The sequence below is a fragment of the Chrysemys picta genome, chromosome 12 (assembly GCF_011386835.1).
Source record: "Chrysemys picta bellii isolate R12L10 chromosome 12, ASM1138683v2, whole genome shotgun sequence".
Taxonomy (NCBI): domain Eukaryota; kingdom Metazoa; phylum Chordata; order Testudines; family Emydidae; genus Chrysemys; species Chrysemys picta.
Genome location: NC_088802.1, coordinates 8387030 through 8398197, shown reverse-complemented (window position 1 = coordinate 8398197; position 11168 = coordinate 8387030). Strand labels below are relative to the sequence as shown.

General features: G+C 50.8%; 1 long non-coding RNA gene across 1 annotated transcript; it reads right to left on the bottom strand.

The window, feature by feature from the left end:
- Positions 1-2409: 2409 nt before the first annotated feature.
- LOC135974937 (uncharacterized) lies at positions 2410-9528 on the bottom strand. The gene is made up of 2 exons (XR_010591999.1): positions 8316-9528; positions 2410-5211 (listed from the first exon to the last, which is right to left on the bottom strand). It is a non-coding gene; the product is annotated as an uncharacterized LOC135974937 (long non-coding RNA).
- Positions 9529-11168: the final 1640 nt, after the last annotated feature.

Genomic DNA, 11168 nt, shown 5'->3' with positions numbered 1-11168 from the left:
GGAGAAGTGGAGGTGAGAGAGGTTTGGGTTTGCAGTGGAGGGAGGAAGATGGATGAATGTGGGGGAAGAGAAGGGCTGGGGAGCTCAGGTGAGGAGATAGGGTTAGAGGGAGTGGAAGGGGAACCTGGCATTAGGTAGGTGGAGGGAAGGGGAAGGGAAGGAGGTTGAGCTCTTCTCCCTATCTTCAGGTGAGCTGGGATCTGGGGGTTTCATACCCAGCTATGGAGCCTGGCCCTCATCCCTGCCCTCCTCATGCGAGCCAGGATCTGGGGGAAACCCTGCTTCTGTGGGTGTGGTGCTAAGAACATGCATTCTGGGAGCATGCACCAAGAACACACTGCTGACACACACTGAGGTGTACAGAACTGGCATTCCCGCTGCAGATCACAGGCTCTCCAACCCTGGGGAGGTGGGATGGGAATATCCCCGGGAGCAGGGCACGTCTCAGAACTATTGTTTCAGGCTGTGTTTATCTCCATAGTGTGTTCTCATTCCACTGAGAACAGCTCATTGAGATGAATGAACCACTTCACACCTGAGCCACCAGTGCTGCACATGGACATGTGGAGCTTCTTCCCTCTATCCTGCCTAAGATGTCCCCCGTTTTCAGCATTATCCTGTGCTGGAGAGCTGGATAGAGCAAAATAGTTGCTGATGATTAATCGAATACAGGATTATAGCGGAGCACCAGCCCTGCTATAATGAGGATTGACATTGTTGTTTAAAGGACGATTCTAAGTGCTCTAAACTCTGCATGCAAACCTGGGTTGTGTTGAAATTTGGCGGGCCTCAGTTTCCCCACTTGTGCAATGGGGATAATTTTCTCTTCAAGATCTACTGATGAAAAGTAAGAGCTAGGTCTGATCATTTTCTGGGTGCAGGAGCATCTAAACTGCACATCTACATGGTAACTACAGCTGCCTAAATGACCACCAACTCCTACCAACATTTCTTTGTTCAAAACACTAAAAACTTAAATGGCAAAAAACCTTAATTGACATAGTTAAGGTTGCTCAGTGATCACTTGTGTTGTTCCAGAACATTCAGTTCAGCAGAACACAAAATGTCTGAGAGCCAGGAAATACAGAGTTGTGGGTTAGGCTCACCCTGCTCTCTGAGCGATGCCCCATGTGGCCACAACACGTACTCGCCCTGTGTCTTTGCACTGTACTGAACAGGAGCTACCTACATCTGCCTGACACTCAGCCTGCTGCGCAGAAAGAACATCTGCTAAGTTTTACAACCACTTCAGTCCCATTTGCAAACCACTCACCCCAAAGCTCATGTTAGCACTTCTCACTGTACTTTCTTTTACCCTTCATTAAACTCCAACCACACTCATCTCCCACCCAACTGACAACTTCCATAGCAAGAACACCCCCTAGGCCCTGCTACTGACAGTCTACACACAGCGCTGAAGTAAGGCACACATGCACATCTTTCCATTCATCACACACCTGTGGGTCAGGAAAAGGGGCTCCCAGCCTCCCAGATCACAACTCTGCCCATCATTCAGTGCAGCTACCCCAACACAGTGACTGCAGCTGATGTGCATGCAGATAATTCCCTGTGGCTATTGCCAGCTCCAAGAGGCAGAGTTAAGGTTGCACGAGCATTTGCTTTAACTCTGTATTTCCAGTTTTTCATGAGTTTGAGGCCTGGTCTACACTACAGAGTTAGGTTGACGTAAGGCAGCTTACACTGACCTAACTGTGTGAGCATCTACACTACAATGTTCCTCCTGCCAACGTAACTTGCCTGCTACGCAGACCTAATAACTCCACCTCTGGGAGAGGCATAGCGCTTAGGTCAATGCAGTTAGGCTGTTGCTTCCATCTCCTGTTGCTGCCTTTGACAGCCCTAGCTGACAGCCCTGCCCTGGCAGCAGGGCTCCAGCGGTCAGTGCCAGCGACAGAAGGAGGGTAGTGTGGACATAAACAGCTGATTTAATAACTGTGGTGGCTGTAGTGTAGTGTAGACAAGCCCTGAGTTTTGCTGAACTCTGTTATCTAGAAGGGCTGAGCGATCAGCAGGGAATGTTAACTCTGCACCCTCCCCCACCCCCATTAAATTATCTGTATTACAGCAGTGGCTAGAGGCCCCAGCTGAAGTCAGGGCCCCTTGTGCTTGGCACTGAACAAACACATGGGAAGAGCGAGCTCCCCGAAGAGCTCACAAGTGTAAGAGACCAAAGGAGGGGCAGAGGAAAGGGAGGATTGTCCCCATTGTGCAGATGGGGAACTGCCCAGAGAGACTGAGTGACTGGCCTGAATTGCCACAGGGAGGCTGTGGCAAAGCCAGGAATTGAACTTTGGTCTCTCAAGTTTTAGACCAGAAGCTTAATCCCAAAACTGTCTTCCTTCTTCCCACCTTGGCCTTCTGATCCCTCGATCTCTGCAGGCTGCCCTCAGATTCAATGGCTAGTCACAGGCAATCTTGCAAAGACATTAAGGAGATTTTTTTTAAATCCCTCCAGCTATGCTCACTGCTCTCACTTTTGCACAGCACCTGTCTCCTGTCAGCAAGTCCCTCATGGCCCCCCCCTTCCTCAGATATTGACTCCAGGGGTAGATATTGATCTGCTCTGATCTCAAACTGCCAATTTTACAGTGTACTTTTTAAATAAAAGCAACCTGTGGAACTTCTCTGCTGCAGGATGTTAGAAGCAACTACCTTGGATTCGAAGAAGGTCTTCTCTGAAGTGCAGTGACATCAGCTAAATTTAAGTGCTGTTCATCCTCTGACTCCACAGCCAAGACTGATCACTAGCTAACTGAAAATCCAGCAGGAACTCCTCCCTGTCCCCATCATATTGCACAATAAGATTCGTTACGGAGCCATGTTAATCCACATGAATCCTGGCATTTTGCAGCCTTCCAACCAAATGAAGGCAGAGGTGGCTGTGTGTATATACCTGTTCTCCAAATGGGTTAACCTGACTTCTGTTCTGTTTGGCTTGATTTCAGATCCAGCTTTATGGGCTCTATTCCCCACTCTGATTATTGCTGCAATAGTCATTTACTGGGCTGTAAAAAGATTTTGTCCAAGAAGAGATGGATCAAGAGCCATTCAATGACAGACCTGCGGGTGGCTATCTTACAACAGAAAAACTTCAAAAACAGACTCCAACCAGAGACTGCTGAGCTGGAATTGATATGCAAACTAGATACAATCAACTCAGGATTGAATAAGGACTGGGAATGGCTGAGCCATTACAAACATTGAATCTATCTCCCCTTGTAAGTATTCTCACACTTCCTATCAAACTTCAAATCAAGGTATCTTGATTATCACTTCAAAAGTTTTTTTTCCTCTTGCTTAATTGGCCTCTCAGAGTTGGTAAGACAACTCCCACCTGTTCATGCTCTCTGTATGTGTGTATATATATCTCCTCAATATATGTTCCATTCTATATGCATCCGAAGAAGTGGGCCGTAGCCCACAAAAGTTTATGCTGTAATAAATTTGTTCATCTAAGGTGCCACAAGTACTCCTGTTTTTTTGCGGATACAGACTAACACGGCTGCTACTCTGAAACCAGTGTATTCTATACTGTCTTCACGAGAAGAGGAAGGAATCCAAATCAGAACAGAAGAGTGTAAAAATCAGGGGTAAATAGTTGGACCGTGGGCCAAAGGGGCAGACGCAATATTGTAAACTGCAGAATTATGTAGCTCTGGTCCCTGTTGCTGCTGCCCCATTCTGTGCCCCTTGGTCCCATTTTTACTCTTTTCTTGTTAACTCCATTGGATTAGTCTGTAGGATGAGCTCATGGGCTGGAGGATTCTCTGCACCTTGAGGTCTTTAAACCACGATTTGTGGACTTCAGTAACTCAGGCACAGGTTAGGGGTTTGTTACAGGAGTGGGTGGGTGAGATTCTGTGGCCTGCGTTGTGCAGGAGGATCGGACTAGATGATCATAATGGTCCCTTCTGACCTTAAAGTCTATTAGTCTATAACAGGGGTCGGCAACCTTTCAGAAGTGGTGTGCAGAGTCTTTATTCACTCTAATTTAAGGTTTCATGTGCCAGTCATACATTTTTAGAAGGTCTTTCTATAAGTCTATAATATATAATTAAACTATTGTTGTATGTAAAGTAAATAAGGTTTCTAAAATGTTTAAGATGCTTCATTAAATTAAAATGCAGAGCCCCTCCCCACCCCCCAGACTGGAGGCCAGGACCCGGGCAGTGAGAGTGACACTGAAAATCAACTCACGTGCCGCTTTCGGCACGAGTGCCATAGGTTGCCTACCCCTGGTCTATAATACTGAGCCAACTGGGTTTGCCTGAAGAAGAGCTGGAGCTCTGCAAGGTATCTGCAACCCTAGCTCCACTCACAGGGCCTACAGCCGGCCAGTACAGCCCATTGACTACACTGGAGGTTTGCTCTTCTGCCTTATTTCCTCTCCAGTTTGCATTACATTGGTATCCTGCCATCAAGAAAAGCTATGAGTGACATCTGGGCTGTACTGCCTCAGCCCTCATCATTGTGCTGCAATTCTGTAAAACCCCACTAGGTGTCAGTATTACATTCCCTCTTGTTAATCAAGGCCAGAATTCGCTTGTTTTATAGAACTTCATCTGAGGAGTTCAATGGGTTTACAACATTAATGGATTATTCCTACTTTCACTTAAACAGAACCATGTTGAGATGTCTGGATAACGCGAGCATGCTTACATCCATTTCCCAGAGAGTGAAATTAAGGTAGAAGCAGTAACCAACCCCCTGCCATCTTCACATTGTTACTGCAGTAACAGACATTGGACTAGAACTGGATATCCTGACTCATCCTCTACTTTAACCATTGTACCCCAGACCGATGCTGGGCATAAAGTCTGTGCTCCAACCGCTAGACCTCACGCCCATCCCAGGAACCAGAACAGAGCCCAAGTCCTCACTCTCACTGTGGAGACCCATATGTCTGTTAAATCACATGAAGGGAAACAGCAACTCTTCCACACTGACAATCAAGCAACCACTTAATCAGAAGTCAAATCATTTTAATTTGCTCTCCCCTATCTTTCCCCAGGGGAAAGGGAAGATATAAATACTGCCCCTTCTGGCTTATCTTCCCCATGTCATCTCATGGAAAATTAAATTTGAGTGATTCCCCCTCCAGAAAGTTAAATGTAGTGAAAAAATGGATTGAGTGGGGATATCTTGGCCACTAATAAGACAGAAAAAGCTACAGCTGTAGGAGTCCTCCCCCTCCTCCAAAAAAACCCACCAAATCCATGGTTTTAAGGCCCTCCCCCCCTTCTTCAAATCTTTGAGATCTGGACACATGTTCCACTAAAATTAAAGGAAGATAGGTGCACACAAGGGCCCTGATCTCAGCTGGATCATCTAGGCCAGTGATTCTCAAGTGCTGCCACCAGACTTCACATGCAGCCACCACAACCTTTGGGACACCAGAGCCCCGTCCCTAGTGAGCCTGGGGGTGTTTCATTGAGCGTAGCAAGGCTGCAGGGGCTTCTGGATGTGGGACGGAAGGATCCCTCTCTCCATGTCCGCCTTATCTCGATTCATAAGGGACACTAGCAGCAAGGCCCTGATTAGCCAGACCGCCCTGCTTCCCTGCTCACCTCCATTGGAGGAGGGCAGTGTCACTCACCACGGGGCCCCATGGCGCTAAGCTAATCAGTTTGCAGGGGAAGGAGCCAGCCAGAAGCAGGGGCTGTTACACAGTGGAGGATTCTGCTCTGTTGTTGCTCCATCTCACAGCATGAGAGGAGGAAGTCGAAGCAGGAAGGTGCTGGCAGGGAGAGGCTACAGCTCTCCGCTGAGCCCCACAAGCAGCTCCAGGGCTGGCTGGCTCGGCAGTGACTGTCGGGGTCCAACAGGGAGAGTACACGGGCTGTCACTGCTGCACCACAACGCACAGAGCATCCTGGTGCACGGCCACCAGCAGCCTCCCCAAAGGGTCCAGTTGGGAGGAACCCACTGGCAAGGGCAGCCCCCACCACAAGAGTCGCTTCACATTTTGTGTGCGCTACAATGGATATACAACACTTCTTTGCTAAAAGAGAGGCACGGAAAGTGACCAGCTGACACCAGACTCAGGAAGAGCGACCCAAGTAACTCTGGCTTGTCAGCGCTTCCTTTTGCAAAGCGCAGCAGCGACTTACACGCTAAAGAGGGTAAGTTAGTGTGTGGGAGGAAAAGTACTTAGTGTTGTTGGCACCAATTTTAACAGAAACCATTGCAATTTATGCAAATCGTAAGAGATGCTTTACACTGAAATGATTGTATTTGCATGACACTTCCAAATAACCATGTCACTAAACTGTCAGTGTAATATTGTAACTGTTCAAACTGGGGCCACTGTGAGCTTGCTACGACTGTATGTGCAGAGAGAGCAAAAATTCATTTGAGAACCGCTAATCTAGGCATTTCTTCAATTCATATAATTACGTATCTAAATCCTCATGACTGCTCTGAAAGTCTCAGCCTCTGCATTGCCACCACGGGATTTTATCACAGGTCTCATGGTGTTTGGGTTCAGAGTAGCAGCTGTGTTAGTCTGTATCCGCAAAAAGAACAGGAGTACTTGTGGCACCTTAGAGACTAACAAATTTATTAGAGCATAAGCTTTCGTGGACTACAGCCCACTTCTTCGGATGCATCCGAAGAAGTGGGCTGTAGTCCACGAAAGCTTATGCTCTAATAAATTTTTAGTCTCTAAGGTGCCACAAGTACTCCTGTTCTTTTTATGGTATTTGGGGTTTCCAAGAGCCCAGCTCCTGGCATCCAATGGCTATTGAGAACTTCAGCTTTCATTTAAAAAAATAAAATTGAGTTTCTAGCCCTAGTGGATGCAGAAGATAGAAAATGTGACCTCATTCCTCCGAAAGGTTCAGAAACCAAACCGCAAAGAGTGCCTCTTACATCAGGGTTTGGGGAACCCTGGGGAAGAGCAGACACCCAGCCCAGCATTAAAACACAAGGCTCTTTCTATATAAGGCTCAGTGATGCACACACAGGGGGTGAGGTGAATCAGCTTTCTAGTCTAGACAGGTTCTTAAAACATGCTCAACAGCTTTCCTGTCTTGTCTCTTCTCACACAGCCCAGTTTTCTTCTCCCCAAGCCCCATTTCTGCTGGGTGGAGTGAGAGTGCTCCTTGCTCTTCTCCCCTCATTCCCTCCCCTATCCCCAATATCTCCCCTCACTCTACTGAGTGTTTATAGGCGCCTATCGGATTTAACTCCAGGATTTTGGCTTTGACACCCAAAATCTGGATGACTGTGTGATGGGGTGTACCTGACATTTTGTGGCCCCCTCCTGGAGGCCCTGTGGTCCTAATACTCCCTGCTCCAGGAAGGAGGAGCAGAGGCTGTTTATAGGGTCTCTGGGCTGGAATCTGGAGCAGTGGTTGGGCCTGGTGAAGTGGCCTAAGCCCTGAGCAGGGGACAAAACTCCTCTAGAAATGTGAGCAAAGGGCTGAGTTTAAAGGGCCCTGAGACGGGGCTGAAGACCCTGGTGAGGGCAGGCAGCTTGTTGAACTTTTTGCTACCCTGGAAGGGGTTCAATTTTGACTGAGAGACCTGAAGACCTGCTGAGTGAGGTCAGCAACCTACAGGGGGCACCAGAAGTAGGGGGGAAGATTGCAGTACCACACCCAGCTACTAGGAGGCTCTCAAGAGTGAATGCTACTGTTCCACTGTGGATAAGTGCTTAAATCAGGGGTCTCAAAGTCCCGGCCCACCTGCCGTCTGTGGCCCGAGAACCTCCCAACTGCGGCCCACGGAAACTTTTTTAGAAGTTCTTTCATCCGTCCCCATGGCTGTCGGCTGGGGGTGGGAGGGGAGCAGACAGGAGAGATTCACATGCCCCGTCCCCCAACGTTGCTCTATCCTGCTGCTCCTGGGACCCTCCCAAGGGTTGCACTCAGCCACATATCATTCACTTCGGGAAGCTCTGCTCCCTGCAAGCGGTTCCCTTAGGGTGACCAGATGTCCCGATTTTATAGGGACAGTCCCGATTTTTGGGTCTTTTTCTTGGCTCCTACTACCCCCCACCCGCTGTCCTGATTTTTCACATTTGCTGTCTGGTCACCCGAGGTTCCCTATCCCTGCTGTTGCCGGCAGAGCCGTGGAGGAGAGAACCATGCAGCCATGCTGCCCGCTGTCTGCTACAGGTGCTATTCCCCGCAGCTCCCATTGGCTGGGGGACAGGGACAGCATCACTAGTTGCTGGGTAATCACCCACGGAGGAAGCATCATTAGTTGCCAGGCAGAGTCAGCCAGGGCAGCATGAGGCCAAGGGAGTGAGGGAAAAGGGTGAGAAACGGGCTGGAAATTGGTGTGAACACCATCTTCAGTGACATGATTGGCTTGCTGGGAGGATTTGAGGACTGGCACTTGCCCTAAGGTAAACTGAGTTTGAGACCCCTAGCTTAAATAGTCATTGGGCCAGAGGTCAGGGTATTCACCTTGTAGGAGACCCTGGGTCTAGTCCACCTGCTCCAATCACTCTTCCATTGGTTTATCCACAGAACAGCTTCAACAGGAGAAACTGGGGGAGCCCCAGATCAGAATATCCCATATCCCAATGGTTAGAGCACCTTCTGAGACATGGGAGACTCCTGTTCAAATCCTTTTCCTTCTGTCAGAGGGGAAGGAACTGAACCTGGATCTCCTAGGTCCCAGATGAGTGCTAACCACTGAGCTAAAAGTTATAAGGTAGGGCCCACAACATCCTGCAGAGTTGTAGAAAGTTTGTTACCTCACTTCTGTAGATAGTTCTGGTCATAGTAAAGGATACAGGGGACCTCTCTGCAACCTCCCCAAAGCTCTCATGTGAAGAGGGGTGTGGACTGTAGAATATTTAGCTTTCTCCCATAAACTGTAAAGAAATAGCTTTGTGCTCTACTGCTCTAAGTAAGGTCAATTATTCTAGGGGGTTAGTTTGGGGTTCAATGCCATTTAACTACTCCACGTTAAAGTCACACCTTTTGCTAATCAAAATTAATTTTGCTGAGTGTCCCCCTGTAGGCAAGCCCTGAATTCTACGCTCTGATCCTTCTCTTCACCTCCCTACACTGGGTTTATGATACAGAAAGGGCAGCAGGCCAGAGGCCAGGCAGTGTCTGCAGCAGGCACGTCTGTGCAGTGGTGCTCGGTCACTTTTTATAGTGGGGATGCTGAAAGCTAGGGTTACCATTTGTCCGGATTCCCCCGACACGTCCGGCTTTTTGAGCTAAAAATAGCATCCGGGGGGAATTTGTAAATGTCCGGACTTCCCCCCGCCCCCATGCAGAGCACGCGCGGCTAACAGGGCAGCCGGCCAGATAGTGCTGCTTACATGGTGCTCCGACAGCCAGAGAGAGCCCCTCCTCCTCTCCCCTGCAGCAGTGATCTCTCCCTCCCTCCCTCCCTCCCTGCATTCGCAGATCGCCTCCGGCAGTCTGGAGCTCCTCCCTGACTCCTCCCCTGCCAGCCAGCCTGGAGGAGCGGCTCAGGCCGTTCCTGAGCAAGTTCACAGAGACGTTAGGCAAAGGCCAACAACAAGGGGACCAGGGGGTCGGAGAAGGGGCAAGGAAGTTCTGGAGGAGGCGGGGGGGGGGGTCGGGAGTTCGGGGGGGGGCTTTCTGGGGGAGGGTGTGGATAAGGTTTTGGGCAGTCAGGGTACAGGTGGGGGGTAGTTGGGGGGTTCTTGGGGGGGCAGTTAGGGGACAAGGCACAGGGAGGCTTAGGTAGGGGGTGGGGTTCTGGAGGGCAGTTAGGAGCAGGGATCCCAGGAGCGGGCAGTCAGGGGACAGGGAGCAGAGGGGTTTAGATGGGTCGGGAGTTCTGGGGGGGGGCTGTCAGGGGGTGGGGAGTAGTTGGATGGGGCGTGGGAGTCCCAGGCGTCTGTCTGGCGGTGGGGGTGTGGATAAGGGTTGGGGCAGTCAGGGTACAGGTAGGGGGTAGGGGTCTAGGGGGCCAGTTAGGATGGGGGGAGGGTCTCAGGTGGGGGGACAAAAGGCAGGGAGGCTTAGGTAGGGGGTGGAGTCCTGGGAGGCAGTTAGGGGCAGGGTCCCAGGAGGGGGCAGTCACGGGACAAGGAGCTGGGGGAGGGGAGGGAGTTCTGAGGGGGGAAGTGGGAGGGGCAGGGGCGGGGCTAGGGCAGGATGGGGGCGGGGCTCCTCCCGTCCTCTTTTTGGCTTGCTGAAATATGGTAACCCTATAAAGCATGCTAATGAAACTGTAACCATGTGTGTTCAAAAGTAACGTTAAAAAGCGCAATTCCTGATCACACCACATGGGTGCAGCACAGCTCGGGATTCTCAAGAATCACGACATAATGCTAGTTTCGTTCTCCTAGGCAGGGAACTTGTTATGCCACGAGGGGGTGCTGGGAGATTGTACAGGAGACCCAAGCCCACACCCCTAGCACTGCAGCTCCAGGGCTGGTTCTGTATCAACTTTCTGCTCTCTGATAAAACTGCCCCAGGCTCCTCTGTCCAACCAATATTCGTCCGGGCTCCCCGGCGCGGTTAGTATCTGTACCGAGCTTTCCCCAGACCTGCCACAGGAGAGCTGGGCACTCGCCTGCTCTAGGAGAGCCAGGCAGGCCCTGAGCGGGGCTGCAAAGTGCATTAAAAGTTGACCTCAGGACAGTGGTGCTAGAACAGTTTCTACGGGGGGGGGAGAGGGGGCTGAGAGCCATTGGAAGAGCCAGTTGTAAATCCTGTATAGAACAGAAACCTCTTCAAGCCCGGGGCTGCTGCAGCTCCCCCAGTTCCAGCTCCCCCGCCTGACACACACACAGCCCCTGCATCTGCCCCACCCCAGGTCTCCTCAGCCCAGAGCTGAGCCCACCGGTAGCTCGGTCCCCAGCCGAGTGGGGAATCAGCACCCCCAGAAATTACCCTGGGACCAGTGTGATCTGCCTCCACCCCACCCCTATGTACTCGGAGTGAGACAGTTTCCCCGTCACCCCCCCCCCCCCGTGTCTCTTCTCTTCCCAGTTCCCTCCAACCCGCCCCGTTTCCCCCGCACCCCGGGCTGGGTCACTGCCAGCCCCATCTTCTCCCCTCCTGACCCCATCACCCTGTCCCTTACAGGTCTATGGGGCTGGATCTCTCCCTGCCCCCTTCTCCCCTCATCCCCTCCCCCCAATATCCCCTGCCTCGGGCGGTCTGTGGGGCTGGGACTCTCCCCGCCCCCCCACCATGTCCTGG